Source organism: Pongo abelii, chromosome 9 (assembly GCF_028885655.2).
Source record: "Pongo abelii isolate AG06213 chromosome 9, NHGRI_mPonAbe1-v2.0_pri, whole genome shotgun sequence".
Lineage (NCBI taxonomy): Eukaryota > Metazoa > Chordata > Mammalia > Primates > Hominidae > Pongo > Pongo abelii.
Window position 1 is genome coordinate 133,520,676 of NC_071994.2, and position 17,525 is coordinate 133,538,200.

The 17,525-nt window shown below is 39.4% G+C and overlaps 1 protein-coding gene across 11 annotated transcripts in view; it reads right to left on the reverse strand.

The window, feature by feature from the left end:
- The window catches only part of ZBTB44 (zinc finger and BTB domain containing 44), a 90,254-nt gene that overhangs the window by 14,954 nt on the left and 57,775 nt on the right, over positions 1–17,525 (reverse strand). The gene's annotated exons all lie outside the window — the stretch shown is intronic.

Here is a 17,525-nt window from a genome sequence, read left to right on the forward strand (position 1 = left end):
ACAGGCGCCTGCCACCACGCCCAGCTCATTTTTTGTATTTTAGTAGGGATGGGGTTTCACCGTGTTAGCCAGGATGGTCTCGATCTCCTGACCTTGTGATCCACCTGCCTCGGCCTCCTAAAGTGCTGGGATTACAGGTGTGAGCCACCGCACCCGGCCGTGTTCTATATTTTTAAATGTTTGTGATTAAAAAAAAAGTCACATGTAAGATAATAGTCTTATATTACTATTTAAGTTCTTTTAGAACTATTTCTTTGACACATTTCAGAAAGCAAGCAGGGCAATTCAAAAGCGAACAAAAATCCACATAAAACTGAATAATTAACCATTTAAGGAAAACACTGAAATTTTTATTTTTTAAAACTTATTGAAGACATACACAACTTGTTGTACAACTTTTATACAGAATTTAACAGATAAAGTGAACACCCGGGCAACCTTCACACACGAGCCACACGAAAGCACTGCCAGCATCCTGGAAGTCCCCATTCAGCCTTCCCTGATCATAAACCCCTCCCTTCTCCAAAAGCTTCTTATGGTTATCATTTTCCTCCTCCCATTCTCTCACTTTTAAAAGTAACTTTATCTTGAATACAAGTATCCATAAAGTAGGTATTCGTTCTTGCTGAACACAGCTTTGGCTGGACTAGGGCTGCTTCTGCCCTACAGTGGCAGAGTTTAGTAGCTTTTGGTTGTGACAGAGACCATGTGGCAGTTATGTCTAAAACAGTTATCATTTTGCCTTTAAAGGAAAGTTTGCCAAGGCTTGCCATAAACAATACTTTTTAGTGTTGTCTGGCTGTTTTATATAAATCGGGTCATACATGTATTCTTTTGTCTTGCTTCTTTCCTCCAACATTGTGGACTCATCGTTTTTACGTGTAACCAAAGTTTATTTTCATTGTTTATAATATTCATCATTATCCATTTTACTCTTGATGAACAGTTTTTTGGCTATTAAGAACAATGCTGCTATGAATATCCTTAATGCACATGAGCATGCTTTTCTCCATGGTAAAGACTTAGGAATGGAGGTGGTATATGTGTAGGAATGGAATTGCTAGGTCACTGAACACATTTATCTTCAACCTTATTAGAAAATACTAAACTCTTTCCAGAGTGACTGTACTAAATTCACATCACTGCTAGTGTATCAGAGTTGTGCTGCTCCATATCCTTACCTCCTTACCAACATTTGGTGTTGCTGGATTTTTAAGTTATTACCACTGGTTTTTAAAATTATTACCAACCTGGTGTATGTGTTACAATATTTCACGGTGGTTTGAATTGCATTTCCCTTATTACTACTGAGGTGAATCTAGTGTCACATATTTACGGAATCTCCCTTGCTCCCTCTTTTGTGAAATGCCCGAGTTGTCTGCCTTTTTAGCGTAAGAGTTCTTTTCACCATCTGTATACAAGCCCTTGGTCAGCGACACACACTACAAATACCTTTCCCACCCCATGGCTTTTTTTACCTTTCTATGGCTTCTTCTGATGACCAAAGTTTAACATTTTAATTTAATTCATCTTTTTCTCATTGTTACGGCTTTTTGGTCTTGTTTTTAAAAAATCTTTCCCTGTCTGAAATTATCTTATGGAAAGGATCATGTTTTGCCTTATGCTTTGTTTTTTCTTTAAGCCATTGGAGTTGACTTTGTGACCGAACGTCATGAAAGGTCTGCAGTGCCTCCTCTGTCGTATGTCATGTACAAATACATAGGTCTGTTTTCGGGTTTTCTGTTAGTTCCATCTGCTTATTTGTCCTTGTATTAATGCCAATCTTTAGTTACTGTAGCTTTATAATAAATCTTGCTATCAAGTAGAGAAAGTTCTCTGCCCCTGTTCATTTGCTTTCTGAACATTCTGGCTATTTTTTGCCTTCTGCATTCCTGTATACATTTGAGAATCAGCTTGTTGAATACAAGTGGAAATAAATATTCCACTTCTCCCCTTCTATTTGTTTAGAAGTTACACAATATTTTCCTATTTCTTTTTATTGGTTGCCTTACAAATTAGAGATATACTTTGTTTACCAAAGTCGAAAGTTAAAACTTTTACTTCCTTCTGGATAACATAAAGATCCTAGAAGCTTTAACTCCATTTCCCACCACTTCCATCCTGCCATTTACAAATTGTCTGATATTTCACTTCTTTGTTCTGATTAAGTCCCACAGACATTATCATATATACATGTTCTCATATTTACCTCTTCCTTTGCTGTTCATTCTTGCAAATGAAACCTCCCATCTATGCTCACTTCACTTCTGCCAAAAGTCCATTCTTTGTAACTTTTTTGGCAATGATTTGCTGATGATCAATTCTTTTTGTTTGAAAACATTTCATTTATATATTTTCAAATATAAATATTTCATTTATATATTTTTCAAATATAATTCATTCTTGAAAGATACTTTTACCCTGTGTAGAAATGTAGACTGGGAGTTATTTTCTTTCAGCACACTGAGGATATCATCCCACTGGTTTCTGGTGGTGTTAAAAAGTCATATTCTTTTGAAGAATATGACATTTTTTTTTTTTCCCTGAATTTTCTCTACGATGTATCTAGGTCTGTGTTTCTTTTTACTATTCCTGTTTGGGACTGGTGTCTTTCATCAAATCTAGAAAATTCTCAGCCAACCTCTCTTCTCTGTTTAAAGCTCCCATCAAACCTACATTTGTTGTCTTCCACACCCTTCTCCTCTTTGCTACTGCAGTTTCCACCACTGTGTCTCTCTCTGTGTAGCACTGAAGTAATTTCTTCTAGTTAATCTTTTAATTTCCTAATTCTCTCTTCTGTTGAGTGCGATGTGCTGCCAAAATGTTCACGGAGATTTTAATTTTGATTATCATTTTTCTCTAAAAGTCCCATTTGGTACTCCTTAAATCTGCTATGTCACTTTTTATAGTTTACTGTTCTCTGCAATTATTGTTCATGTTTATTTTGTTAAATACAGTAAGCATATTTACTTTATATCTGTGCTTGAAAACTACGCCAAGTGGCAATGCCAGTATATTTCTGCTGCATTTAAAAAACACATTTTTTTTTCCTGTTGGTTCTCTCTCTGCCTTGTTTTCTTGAGTGCTCTGGTAATTTTTCGACTGGTTATTGCCCTTGAAAATTATTTGTAGGTAATTGAGTTGCTGAGGTCAGGATACATAATGCCCTTTTCCAGAGACGTTTTATGTTTGCTTCTGCTAGGTTCCTGGGCAGCATTATCTATATGAGATTCACTGTTTGAGATTCCTTGGCCTACCCACTCAAAGTCTGTGTTGTACCAATCTGTACGTGGTCTAGCAGTAACTTCTCAGGGATGTGTTTTCCTCTCTTTTTCCTTTTCTAGTCTGCTCACTGCCAAGGCAGGTTTTTCTACAGTCCCCTGGAGTATGGAGGACAGGGAGCAGGTTTAGTTCTGACAGTACAATCCCAAAGGACAATGCACATGAGCATGCTTTTCTCCACAGTATATACTTAGGAATGGAAGTGGTATATATGTAGGAATGGAGCTGCTAGGTCACTGAATACATTTATCTTCAACCTTATCAGAAAATACTAAATTCTTTTCCAAAATGATTGTACTAAATTTACATCACTGCTAGCAGTGTATCAGAGTTGTCTTGCTCCATATCCTTACCAACACTTGGTATTGCTGGATTTTTAAATTATTACCAATCAGGTATGTGTTACAATACACACATTAAGCAGGGAGCAGGTTTAGTTCTAATGTAAACCTGCTCCCTGCTTAATGTGTGGGGCAACTTTTCTAAGACTTTACAACTTTTACACACTCTGAGCTTTCAGTTTCATTTCTCCTGCTCTTTGAGTTGATCAACCAAAGCCCATTTGTGTTTTGGCAAATGTCTTAAAGGCAAAACTGATTTTAGTGCTGTGATGATCTACTTACCTCCCTGGGCCAGGCTTTCTCCCCTAATTTAACCTTGCAGTTCCTTGGCCATCTTTTCAGCTTTTCAAACAGTTTAAAAGTGAATTTTTAAAAACTTAAAATTTGTTGTTTGTTGTGGGACAGTAGACTCAAACAACCTAGCTTATTCTCATTAGGTAACGAACTCTGCCAATTTATTTACTGAACACAAACTAGCTGTGTTGCACCAAATGAACAAATCTGAGCCTCTGAGAATTTTGGTCTTTTAACAGCAAACAAGCTTTTGCTTATAATATTTTAATGAAAATGAAAATGTGGCTGGGCGCAGTGGTTCATGCCTGTAATCTCAGCACTTTGGGAGGCCGACGCAGGTGGATCACCTGAGGTCAGGAGTTCGAGACCAGCCTGACCAACAGGGAGAAACCCCGTCTCTACTAAAAATACAAAATTAGCTGGGTGTGGTGGCGCATGCCTGTAATCCCAGCTACTCGGGAGACCGAGGCAGGAGAATCACTTGAACCTGGGAGGCGGCGGTTGCAGTGAGCTGAGACCGTGCCATTGCACTCCAGCCTGGGCAATGAGAGAAACTCCGTCTCAAAAAAAAAAAAAAGAAAATGTACTAACTGTAACAGTTTGTACACCACTATATACGTGTGAACATTTAATAAGTATCATCTGCTAATGATCATACGGGATGAAATTTCCTTCTGATGAAAATTTGGAATCTAATACTTAAGTTTCCCTCTTTGGAACACTTGAATTGCTGTCATTAGGAAACAGGTACATTATCCACTTAAGTAAAAAGTGTTTTAAAAAACTAAATTTTAAGGCATCCAAACTTTATTTAATCATTTGTACTGGAAAACTTGTGACAGGATTACATTTTGCCTTGACTTCTTAAATGAAGGATACCAAATATAACTTATTTTTCGTTTCTTGATGACTCACCACAATAATAAAGAACACTCATTATTATACAGTGTTCTAATACTTGCATATATTCTGAGGCTTTTGAAAATAGGCAGGACTATGTGTGTTTACATTCATTCCCAATTGCACCCCCATTCTTTCTGGTCTTCCCATTCCATCCCTTCTGGTATGTGTGTAGCATTTCTGTGTGTGTCTTCTCTTTTTCTTTCTCTTACTATCAAACGGCATTTCTGCTTTTCCCCTATGTCTACTTATGCAAGTTATTCCTGGGTTCTTCTGACTCGTTTTTAATCCAGATGTAGGATAGAGAACCAGATAATGCTGCATTTTAAGAAAGAATTGTTTACTTGTCAGTATCTTCCCATTCTCAGTTTTTTCCTTAAAGAAAAGAGAAATAAACATTAACTTTTCAATCAGTCCTGGGATAAAAAACTGGAAAAACGCCAGTATTTAGACTTGGTCCCATGGACATAAAGATCTATTTTACGGTATTCTGAACTTATTCAGAGCACAGACAATATTAAAGCTTATAGGCAAAGGCTTGCCAAAAAAGTGCCTGGAGTTGTGATAAGGGTAGGCCAAGAAGACTGACATTTGCTTCTCACTATCAGGCAGGCCATATTCTTTCTAGGAGGGAGTGGACTCTTGGTGAGGTGAGAATAAAAACCACACTGTCTGGGACTGATTCTAGTACCGCCAAAGGTTTGTTTAAAAAGCTGGTTGAAAAGAACTAAAATTCAGTACAAGATACATCTAGCAGATGGTCCTTCTTAAAACAAATCCATCTCTACACTCTAAAATGTCTAGATCCCCTAATTCAATGGATAGTGAGCATGCAAAGCAAAACCATTTTCCCTCACCCGTGGCTACTGAATGCACCAAAAGCTAAAAACGAAAGCCACTCCAAGCTAAAATGAGTTAAAACAGACTTTTGGAATTCTATGTATACTGTGGAGGTAAACACATAGTGTTATTATATCACTTATGCAACTATCAGCAAAAAATAAATTGCAACTGTTTTTCTTGAAATGATGATTTTTGCAAATAACACAAGTAATCATATGAATTGGAATTTCAGTTAAACTGATTTAACAGCAGAATACATACACATATATATACACATACACACACATATATATGCGCAATATTACTTTCCTGAGGTGACAGTGATGTTTCTTAAATTATTAAAATGAAGTTTCCTTTCTACCCTATAGGGATTCTGTTCTCAGTGGTAGTGAGGCTAAGAATTCTGGTCAGACACTTTTCACCTTGTGAAACAGTAAAACTGATTCATAGAGACAATCAGCTTTATATGGTTCAGGGCTAGCTTATCAAGACAGAGTCGACTCTCCCCCCAATTAGAAGTGCTGTATAATAGCTTCTGTCGCATCAAACTCAAGTTGCTGCTGCCACTGTTCAGGTATTCAAGATACTTACAAAGATTCCTCTGGAACTGAAAAGCAATTACGGTGGTCATCTCCTACTGAGTATTTACCATGTGCCAGGCATTGTTCTAAAAGGTTTTCAATATAAGATCTCACTTTATACTTGAAAAAGGGAAACATCTTCCAACATTCAGAAACAGTCTTGGCACTCATTTAGGGGTGGGGCCTGGTCCTTACAGCCACAGTATTCTCCTGGGGAACATAAACAGTCTCACGAAACAACGTAAGATCAAGTCACTCTGTGACCCTTACTTAAAGCGAGACTAAAAAACACTTTTATTTGTGCAATCAGAAACATACCAGTCATCCCCATCTCTCGCCGGCTAATGAGCCACTACTGCTATAGATTCACTTTAGTCTGCATTCCTAGATAGTATTTATTAAGATATTCAATAACAGAATTCTCTCTCCTTTCTGACATCACCAGTCCTGAGCAAACCTCACTTCCTTGAACCCTCCCTAACAGAGAGTAAGCATCCCTGAAATCACCCAACACAAGGCCAAATCCTGCGCTAAGGCCTTTTTAACACTTTCTTACTGAGAACCAACCCTAAAAACCCCATGGTGTATAATCTCCCTTGTTGTAAACGAGCAACAAACTCAACCTGTTCAATCATAGGTGGTCTTTGGCTACAGGGCCCTGGCAGAAATAAAGATCCACTGAGATTCAGCTAAATTCCTTGTTGCTTTTGTCCTGGGATCCTGGATGAGATGGCAGATATAAAATCCCTTTTGAGGTGCCACCTGCCCTTGGCTGGGATGTAAGTTCATGCTGAATTAAGCTCAAATAGTTCAATGAAGCCCTTCGCTGTCAGGTTTGTTTTGTTTTCCTAGAAACAGTCTTTTGAAAATATTTTGGTTATTCAGATTGTGTTGCTCCTTGGTGAAATTGTTTTCTAGACTAACACCTGCTCTGAAGATCATCTGCCTGCCTGCCTACTGTGTTAACGGTCTACAAGAGAAATAAACTATAATGAGAGGATGAACATAGCTTGGATTAGTTCATCTGAACTGGCCCTGGAGGCCAAGTTCAGATCTCTGACTGGCAAAACCATTTCAAAACTTTACAAGGTATAACACAGATGAACTGTGAAAACATTATGGTAAAAACATAAGCCAGTGAGAAAAAAAACCCACGTATTTCATGATCCCACTGATATAAAATATCCAGAATAGGCAACTATTAATATTTACAGTGGTTTGCCTAGGAGTGGGGATGGGGTTAGAAGGACTAGGGAGTTATCTTTTTAAGTAACAAGGCCCAACCTAAAACCAGCAGTCTTTTTTCTCCTTTAAATTTGTTGTATTTATTGCTTTTATTTGCTGCAAGTTGATACTGAATTTTACAACCTTTCCATGGGCAAGTGGCAACAAGGGGAACTTAAAACAGCAGGTAAAATCCTATCTGAACTAATTTCATGGATAATCAAATTATTATTTTGGAAATTTGAAAATAATATACTAAACATTATATTTTCCATACCTAGAAAGACAAAATACCTCTCAGAGATGTTCTTTAACAAATTAGTAAGTAAAATTAAATACACTTATGGAACTTATAGGGGAAAAAGTACCATGCACATCTTCCTTTTCTCCCTCTCAAATTTACTGACTGCCTTCAATACCGCAAAGAATTTACTTTTTTCTGTATGGCTTTGTTTTAGTATGTAAGTTTGGAATTAAGATTGGTTTGTTGAGAGTGATCAGTACATTTGCCATGAAGGCAAGGAAAAAAAATCATATTGGAGTCAGGCATGGTGGCTCACGGCTGTAATCTCAGCACTTTGGGAGGCTGAGGCAGGCGTTCACTTGAGGTCAGGAGTTCGAGACCAGCCTGGCCAACATGGTGAAATCCTGTCTCCACTAAAAATACAAAAATTAGCCAGGTGTGGTGGCAGGCACCTGTAATCCCAGCTACTTGGGAGGCTGAGGCAGGACAATTACTTGAACTCAGGAGGCAGAAGTTGCAGTGAGCTGACATCACACCACAGCACTCCAGCCTGAGCAACAGGGCAAGATACTGGCTCAAAAAACCACAAAAACAAAACAAAAAAACACAAGAAACAAACCACATTAGGATTATCTGATTCAGAGTGGTTGCCATGTCTGCTTTATAGAATCCATTTATAATAATATATAGGTAACAGATTCTACTTATATAACTGAAAGGTTTGTTCTACTTATTAACTCTTGTTAATAACATCATAAAGGGCTGGGTGCAGTGGCTCAGGCCTGTAATCCCAGCATTTTGGGAGGCGGAGGTGGGTGGATCACTTGAGGTCAGGAGTTTGAGACCAACCTGGCTCACATGGTGAAACTCCATCTCTACTAAAAATACAAATATTAGCTGGGTGTGGTGGTGTGTGCCTGCAGTCCCAGCTACTTGGGAGGCTGAGGCAGGAGAATTGCTTGAACCCAGGAGGGAGAGGTTGCAGTGAGCTGAGATCATGCTACTGCATTCCAGCCTGGGTGACAGAGCGAGACTCAGTCTCAAACAAAAACAAAACTATCATAAAGGCAAAACCTGAACTGATTATATATACTTGGGAGTGGTAAAGGATGACTATTTCACATGCCTAACTAAATATCTTAGGAAGATATTTAACAGATATATATATATAACTGATTATATATACTTGGGAGTGGTAAAGGATGACTATTTCACATGCCTAACTAAATATCTTAGATATCTAGATAGATTAATATTTGGGTTCCTACTTTCTTAAATGATTAAAATTATAATTATTCAGTAGGCAGTTCGTTACTCAGAAGGTACCAAGGTGTTTTCAATTACTGACTCTGGTAGTTTAGTAAAAACTTGGTTGGATCAACAAATAGCTATGATTTCTTGAAATTAAATATTTTGTTGGATGTGTGTTCATGTAAATTCTTCACAACTATTTTGACCCCAATTCAGGAATATGAACTTCAGTGGCTGCTGTGGGTGACATTATTTCCCCCAAAAAGACACTACGTCTTGGCTGCTGGCAAGATGGCCGAATAGGAACAGCTCCAGTCTGCAGCTCCCAGTGAGACCAACACAGAAGGCAGGTGTCTGCATTTCCAATGAGGTACCCTGTTCATCTCACTGGGACTAGTTAGGCAGTGGGTGCAGCCCACAGAGGGTGAGCAGAAGCAGGGTGGGGTGTTACCTCACCCAGGAGGTGCAAGGAGCCAAGGAAAGCTGTGAGGGACTGTGCTATCTGGCCCAGATACTACGCTTTTCCCACAGTTTTTGCAATCCGCAGACCAGGAGATTCCCTCGTGTGCTACATCACCAGGGCCCTGGGTTTCAAGCACAAAACTGGGCGGCTGTTTGGGCAGACACCAAGCTAGCTCTTCTTTTTTCATACACCAGTGGTGCCTGGAACTACAGTGAGACAGAACCATTCACTCCCCTGCAAAGGGGGCTGAAGCCAGGGAGCCAAGTGGTCTCACTCAGCAGGTCCCACTCCCACCTCGCCCAGCAAGCTAAGAACCACTGGCTTGAAATTCTCACTGCCAGCACAGCAGTCTGAAGTTGACCTGGGACAATCAAGCTTGGTCGGGGGAGGGCCATCCGCCATTACTAAGGCTTGAGTAGCTGGTTTTCCCCTGACAGCGCTAAAAAGGCCTGGAAGTTCCAACTGGGCAGAACTCAACACAGTGTGGCACAGTGGCTGCGGCCAGACTGCCTCTTTAGATTCCTCTTCATTGGGCAGGGCATCTCTGAAAGAAAGACAGCAGCCCCAGTCAGGGGCTTATAGATAAAAATCCCATCTTACTGGGACAGAGCACCTGGGAGAAGGGGCGGCTGTGGTTGCAGCTTCAGTGGACTTAAACGTCCCTGCCTGCGGGTTCTGAAGAGAGCAGCGGATACTGACAAGGAGGGTTCTACCAGCACAGTGCTCGACTTCTGCAAAGGGACAGACTGCCTCCTCAAGTGGGTCCCTGACCCCCATGCCTCCTGACTGGGAAAGACTTCCCAACAGGGGTGACAGACACCTCATACAGGAGAGCTCCGGCTGGCATCAGGCCGGTGCCCCTCTGGGATGAAGCATCCAGAGGAAGGAGCAGGCAGCAATCTTTGCTGTTCTGCAGCCTCCGCTGGTGATACCCAGGCAAATAGGGTCTGGAGTGGACCTCCAACAAACTGCAGCAGACCTTCAAAAGAGGGGCCTGTTAGAAGAAAAACTAACAAACAGAAAGCAATAACATCAACATCAACAAAAAGAACCTCCACACAGACACCCCATCCAAACCCATCCAAAGGTCATCAGCCTCAAAGATCAAAGATAGATAAATCCACGAAGATGAGGAAAAACCAGCACAAAAACGCTGAAAATTCCAAAAACCAGAATGCCTCTTCTCCAAATGATTGCAACTCCTCTCCAGCAAGGGCACAACACTGGACAGAGAATGAATTTGACAAATCGACAGAAGTAGGCTTCAGAAGGTGGGTAATAACAAACTCCTCTGTACTAATGGAGCATGTTCTATCTCACCCAATGCAAGGAAGCTAAGAACCTTGACAAAAGGTTACAGGAACTGCTAACTAGAATAACCAGTTTACAGAAGAACATAAATGACCTGATAGAGCTAAAAAACACAGCACGAGAACTTCACAAAGCATACACAAGTATCAGTAGCTGAATGGACCAAGCGGAAGAAAGATACAGAGAATGAAGATCAACTTACTGAAACGAGGCATGAAGACAGGATTAGAGAAAAAAAGACTGAAAAGGAACAAAGCCTCCAAGAAATATGGGACTATGTGAAAAGACCAAACCTACGATTGACTGAGGTCCCTGAAAGTGACAGGGAGAAATGAACCAAGTTGGAAAACACACTTCAGAATATTATCCAGGACAACTTCCCCAACCTAGCAACACAGGCCAACATTCAAATTCAGGAAATACAGAGAACACCACTAAGATACTCCTCGAGAATAGCAACCCCAAGAGACATAATCATCAGATTCTCCAAGGTTGAAATGAAGGAAAAATGTTAAGGGCAGCCACAGAGAAAGGTCAGGTTACCTACAGAGGGAAGCCATCAGACTAACAGCGGATCTCTCTACAGAGAGTGGGGGCCAATATTCAAATTCTTAAAGAAAAGAATTTTCACCCCAGAATTTCATATCCAGACAAACTACGTTTCATAAGTGAGAAATAAAATCCTTTACAGACAAGCAAATGCTGAGGGATTTTGTAACCACCAGGCTTGCCTTACAAGAGCTCCTGAAGGAAGCACTAAATATGGAAAAGAAAAACTGGTACCAGCCACTGCAAAAACACACCAAAATACAAAGACCAATAACATAAAGAAACTGCATCAACGAATGTGCAAAATAACCAGCTAGCATCATGACGACAGCATCAAATTTGCATATAACAATATTAACCTTAAATGTAAATGGGCTAAATGCCCCGATTAAAAGACACAGACTGGCAAATTGGACAAAGAGTCGAAACCCATTGGTGTGCTGTGTTCAGACCTATCTCATGTGGGTCAAAGACACACACAGACTCAAAATAAAGGGATGGAGGAATATTTACCAAGCAAATGGAAAGAAAAAAAAGAAGCAGGGGCTGCAATCATAGTCTCTGATAAAACAGTCTTTAAACCAACAAAGATCAAAAAAGACAAAGAAGGGCATTATATAATGGCAGACGGATCAATGCAACAAGAAGAGCTAACTATCCTAAATACATATATATGCAATACAGGAGCACCCAGATTCATAAAACAAGTTCTTAGAGACCTACAAAGAGATTTAGACTCCCACACAATAATAGTGGGAGACTTTAACACCCCACTGTCAATATTAGACAGATCAATGAGACAGAAAATTAACAAAGATATTCAGGACTTGAACTCAGCTCTGGACCAAGCAGACCTAATAGATAGCTATAGAACTCTCCACCACAAATCAACAGAATATACATTCTTCTCAGCACCGCATGGCACTTATTCTAAAATAGACCACATAATTGGAAGTAAAACACACCTCAGCAAATGCAAAAGAACAGAAATCGTAACAAACAGCCTCTCAGACCACAGTGCCATCAAATTAGAACTCAGGATTAAGAAACTCATTCTACCAGAGGTACAAAGAGGAGCTGGTACCATTCCTTCTGAAACTATTCCAATCAGTAGAAAAAGAGGGAATCCTCCCTAACTCATTTTATGAGGCCAGCACCATCCTGATACCAAAGCCTGGCAGAGACACAACAAAAAAAGAGAATTTTAGACCAATATCCCTGATGAACATCAATGCAAAAATCCTCAATAAAATACTGGCAAACCGAATCCAGCAGCACATCAAAAAGCTTATCCACCATGATCAAGTGGGCTTCATCCCTGGGATGCAAGGCTGGTTCAACATATGCAAATCAATAAACGTAATCCAGCATATAAACAGAACCAAAGACAAAAAAGACATGATTATCTCAATAGATGCAGAAAAGGCCTTTGACAAAATTCAACAACCCTTCATGCTAAAAACTCTCAATAAATTAAGTATTAATGGGACATATATCAAAATAATAAGACCTATTTATGACAAATCCACAGCCAATATCATACTGAATGGGCAAAAACTGGAAGCATTCCCTTTGAAAACTGACACAAGACAGGGATGCCCTTTCTCACCACTCCTATTCAACACAGTGTTGGAAGTTCTGGCCAGGGCAATCAGGCAGGAGAAAGAAATAAAGGGTATTCAATTAGGAAAAGAGGAAGTCAAATTGTCCCTGTTTGCAGATGACATGATTGTATATTTAGAAAACCCCATCATCTCAGCCCCAAATCTCCTCAAGCTGATAAGCAACTTCAACAAAGTCTCTGGATACAAAATCAATGTGCAAAAATCACAAGCATTCTTATACACCAATAACAGACAAACAGAGAGCCAAATCATGAGTGAACTCCTATTCACAATTGCTTCAAAGAAAATAAAATACCTAGGAATCCAACTTACAAGGGATGTGAAGGACCTCTTCAAGGAGAACTATAAACCACTGCTCAATGAAATAAAAGACGATACAAACAAATGGAAGAATATTCCATGCTCATGGATAGGAAGAATCAATATCGTGAAAATGGCCATACTGCCCAAGGTAATTTATAGATTCAATGCCATCCCCATCAAGCTACCAATGACTTTCTTCACAGAATTGGAAAAAACTACTTTAAAGTTCATATGGAACCAAAAAAGAGCCTGCATTGCCAAGTTAATCCTAAGCCAAAAGAATAAAGCTGGAGGCACCACACTACCTGACTTCAAGCTATACCACAAGGCTACAGTAACCAAAACAGCATGGTACTGGTACCAAAACAGAGATACAGACCAATGGAACAGAACAGAGCCCTCAGAAATAATATCACACATCTACAACCATCTGATCTTTGACAAATCTGACAAAAACAAGAAATGGGGAAAGGATTCCCTATTTAATAAATGGTGCTGGGAAAACTGGCTAGCCATATGTAGAAAGCTGAAACTGGATCCCTTCCTTACACCTTATACAAAAATTAATTCAAGATGGATTAAAGACTTAAATATTAGACCTAAAACCATAAAAACCCTAGAAGAAAACCTAGGCAATACAATTCAGGACATAGGCATGGGCAAGGACTTCATGTCTAAAACACCAAAAGCAATGGCAACAAAAGCCAAAATTGACAAATGGGATCTAATTAAACTAAAGAGCTTCTGCACAGCAAAAGAAACTACCATCAGAGTGAACAGGCAACCTACAGAATGGGAGAAAATTTTTACAATCTACTCATCTGACAAAGGGCTAATATCCAGAATCTACAAAGAACTCAAACAAATTTACAAGAAAAAAACAAACAACAACAACCCCATCAGAAAGTGGGGGAAGGATATGAACAGACACTTCTCTAAAGACGACATTTATGCAGCCAACAGACACATGAAAAAATGCTCATCATCACTGGCCATCAGAGAAATGCAAATCAAAACCACAATGAGATACCATCTCACACTAGTTAGAATGGTGATCATTAAAAAGTCAGGAAACAACAGGTGCTGGAGAGGATGTGGAGAAATAGGAACACTTTTTACACTGTTGGTGGGACTGTAAACTAGTTCAACCATTGTAGAAGACAGTGTGGTGATTCCTCAGGGATCTAGAACTAGAAATACCATTTGACCCAGCCATCCCATTACTGGGTATATACCCAAAGGATTATAAATCATGCTGCTATAAAGACACTTGAACATGTATGTTTATTGCGGCACTATTCACAATAGCAAAGACTTGGAACCAACCCAAATGTCCATCAATGATAGACAGGATTAAGAAAATGTGGCACATATACAGCATGAAATACTATGCAGCCATAAAAAGGGATGAGTTCATGTCCTTTGCAGGGACATGGATGAAGCTGGAAACCATCATTCTCAGCAAACTATCACAAGGACAAAAAACCAAACACCGCATGTTCTCACTCATAGGTGGGAATTGAACAATGAGAACACTTGGACACAGGAAGGGGAACATCACACACTGGGGCCTGTTGTGGGGCAGGGGGAGGGGGAAGGGATAGCATTAGAAGATATACCTAATGTAAATGACGAGTTAATGGGTGCAGCACACCAACATGACACATGTATACATATGTAACAAACCTGCACGTTGTGCACATGTTCCCTAGAACTTAAAGTATAATAAATAATAATAATAATAATAATAATAATCATAAAAGAAACTCATTCAAAACTGCACAACTACATGGAAACTAAACAACCTGCTCCTGAATGACCACTGGGTAAATAACGAAATTAAGGCAGAAATAACGAAGTTCTCTGAAACCAATGAGAACAAAGAGACAAGGTACCAGAATCTCCGGGACATGCTAAAAAGCACAGTTGAGAGGGAAATTTATAGCACTAAATGCTCACATCAGAAAGTGGGAAAGATGTAAAATCTATACCTTAACATTACAATTAAAAGAAGTAGAGAAGCAAGAGCAAACAAATTCAAAAGCTAGCAGAAGACAAGAAATAACTAAGAACAGAGCAGAACCGAAAGAGAGACACGAAAAACCTTTCAAAAAATTAATGAATCCAGGAGCTGGTGTTTCGAAAAGATTAACAAAATAGACTGCTAACCAGATTAATAAAGAAGAAGAGAGAGAATAATCAAATAGACACAATAAAAAATGATAAAAGGGATATCATTACTGATCCCACAGAAATACAAACTACCATCAGGGAATACTATAAACACCTCTTCGCAAATAAACTAGAAAATCTAGATGAAAATTCCTGGACATATACACCCTCCCAAGACTAAACTAGGAAGAAGTTGAATCCCTGAATAGACCAATAACAAATTCTGAAGTTGTGGCAGAACCTCAAAAAAAAAAAAAAAAAAAAAAAAAAAATCAACATCCCTTCATGCTATAAACTCTCCTGAAATAGCCTACCAACCAAAAAAAGCCCAGCACCAGACGGATTCACAGATGAATTCTACCAAAGGTACAAAGAGAAGCTGGTACCATTCCTAACAACAGAAAAAGAGGGACTCCTCCCTAAATCATTTTATGAGGTTAGCAACATCCTGATTCCAAAACCTGGCAGAGGCACAACAACAAAAAAAGAAAATATCAGGCCAATATACCTGATGAACATTGATGTGAAAGTCCTCAATAAAATACTGGCAAACTGAATCCATCAGAATATCAAAAAGCTTATCCACCAGGATCGAGTCGGCTTCATCCCTGGAACGCAAGCCTGGTTCAACATGCAAATCAATAAACGTAATCCATCACATAAAACAGAACCAATGACAAAAACCATGATTATCTCAACAGATGCAGAAAAGGCCTTCAATAAAATTCAACACCCTGGCTGGGCGTGGTGGCTAACGTCTGTAATCCCAGCACTTTGGGATCCTGAGGCGGGCGGATCATGAGGTCAAGAGATCGAGACCATCCTGGCCAACATGGTGAAATCCCATCTCTACTAAAAATACAAAAATTAGCTGGGTGTGGTGGCACGAATCTGTAGTCCCAGCTACTCAGGAGGCTGAGGCAGGAGAATTGCTTGAATGAGCTGAGATCACACCACTGCACTCCAGCCTGGTGACAGAGTGAGACTCCGTCTGAAAAATAAATAAATAAAAATTAAAAATAAAAAAAATTAAACACCCCTTCATGCTAAAAATTCTCAATAAACTAGGTATTGATGGAACATATCTCAAAATATTAAAAGCTATTTATGACAAACCCACAGCCAGTATCATACTGAATGAGTAAAAGCAGAAAGCATTCCCTTTGAAAACCGGCACAAGACAAGGACGCCCTCTCTCACCACCCCTATTCAACACAGTACTGGAAGTTCTGGCCAGAGCAATCAGGCAAGAGAAAGAAAGAGTATTCAAATAGGAAGAGAGGAAGTCAAGGGTATTCAAATAAGAAGAGAGAAGGTCAAATTGTCTCTGTTTGCAGATGACATAATTGTATATTTAGAAAACCCCACTGTCTCAGCCCCAAAACTCCTTAAGCTGATAAACAACTTCAGCAAAGTCTCGGGATACAAAATCAATGTGCAAAAATCACAAGTGTTCCTATACACCAGTAACAGACAAGCAGAGAGCCAAATAATGAGTGAACTTCCATTCACAATTGCTACAAAGAAAATAAAATACCCAAAAACACAACTTGCATGTTCAGCACAAGCATCCCAGAACTTAAAGTAAAAAAAAAAAAAAAAAAAAGTACGTCTTAATCCTTGCTACCAATGAATGTGACCTTATTTGGAAATAGAGTCTTTGCAGATGTAATCAAGTTAAGATGAGGTCATGCTGGATTAGGGTGGGACCTGAATCCAATGACTGGTGTCCTTTTACGGAGAGAGAGATTTGAAGCCAGTGGCATAACAGAGAGACAGGGAACGTCATGTAAAGACGAATGCATATACCAAAGTACAATATCATATACTGGAGCTGTAAGTCAAAGAACACCAAGGATTGTGGGCAGCTGCCACAGGCTGGAAGACACAAGGAAGGATTCTTCCCTACAATCTTCAAAGAGAGAAAGATCCTTCAAAGGGAGCTAACACCTGTCGTTCAGATTTCTGGCCTCTGACTATGAGAGAATAAATTTTTTTTAAACCATTCAGTTTGTGGTACTTTGTTGCAGCAGCCCAGGGAAACTCACACAGAGGGTAAAAGCACAAGAAACTAACAAAGTTAATATGGTCTTCCCGGTTCTCCAATCTTTTGGACAAATCTTTATTAATCACTAGTGGCTT